Source organism: Echinops telfairi, unplaced genomic scaffold (assembly GCF_000313985.2).
Source record: "Echinops telfairi isolate 266 unplaced genomic scaffold, ASM31398v2 ScPeMD7_1;HRSCAF=3_0, whole genome shotgun sequence".
NCBI lineage: Eukaryota > Metazoa > Chordata > Mammalia > Afrosoricida > Tenrecidae > Echinops > Echinops telfairi.
The window spans coordinates 684,364-685,772 of NW_022103896.1; positions in this window are offsets into that span (position 1 = coordinate 684,364).

A 1,409-nucleotide genomic window follows, 5' to 3' on the forward strand; every position below is an offset into this window, starting at 1 on the left:
AAAAGCCGAGCTGCGGGGCGGGGCTTGAGACGAGCGAGGTTGCGAGTGGGCGCTTTGGGACGGGGCCCGGCTCTGTGGGTGGCCCTAGGGCTGTGGTGCGGGGGTGGGGGGCTTCTCCCCTGAAGACTCGACTCACCTGTCTGCTCAGGAGAGATGCCCACAGCTGGCCTGGCCAGTTTGGTGGAAGGCTCTGTATCAGTCTGGGTACTTTAGAGAAACAAATCCACAGAAACTCATTTATAAGAGAGTTTTATATAAAAGTTAAGTGCACAGCAAGAAAACATCCCAACCCAGTGCTGCCCAAGCCCACAAGTCCAACAGTAAGCCCATATGTCCCACACCAATTCACAAAGCCCTCCTCCATCTCACAAAACACACACTATGACACCAACTGCAGGAGGAAAGCCGAATTATCAAGCGTGTAAGCATCTCAGCGCTGGCAGGGTCTCCACAGGGCTGCTCCAGCACCCAGGGCTGCATTGGGGTAGGTCCATGCAGCTTCTCCTTGCGGATGTCCTGCAGAAAATGAGCCTTGCCAGCAACTAGCTGCATCCTGGTCTGACCATCAGAAAGCGAGAGACCCAAGAACTAGAAAGGCGAGGCTCACCAAGCCATTTATTTCTCCACCCTTCAATTAGCCCCACATTTTGGGGAAAAGAGGGACCCCAACAAATCATCAGTGGTCCGGTAGGCACAATTGTACAGTTGAGATACATACAGATTAAAGTTGTAGAGAGCATGAGAGAAGAGAGATTGAAATAACGGAGTCAGACACAGTTCATAGTAGCATGCTCACTTTGTGGACGGCCATGATCTTACCAGCCAGGTTCGTGCACAGCGTGGGCCGAGGGGAGGTGGGGTGGCAACATCCGGAGAGATCCAGCTGGGCGGACACCCTGTTTATTGCTAACCAAGGGTTATAGCTACTTAGGGGGGCGTGATTACAGGTAACCACACGTCACAGGAAGGGGCAGTACAATCGGCATACAAGCAATAGGAGGGGATATACAATGGGCATAGGTGTGACAGGAAGGGGATGAGCTGGGGTGGACACATGATAGGAAGGGGAGGAACTAGAGGCATACATGTGACAAGATGGGCAGACCCTAGATTCATGATGGTGGCCCAACCTTGGTCACCCTTGGGTGGGCTTGGCCTCTCTGGGGTCTCCTACAAGGAAAGTCAACTACTGTCCGTATCAGAAGTGAGTGGGTCCTACTTGTTGTGGGATGAACAGTGGTGACTGCTTGCTCTAGATGGCTGATCACTCTTAGGGAGAATAACCCCTGACCTACTTCTGTTGATCTCCAAGTGTATAGTCATTCACCACATGTAGCAAGCAGCTAAGTTTGGCATATATTTGGCAGAGACAACTTGGGAGAAATTATGTGTGTGTGTGTGTGTGTGTG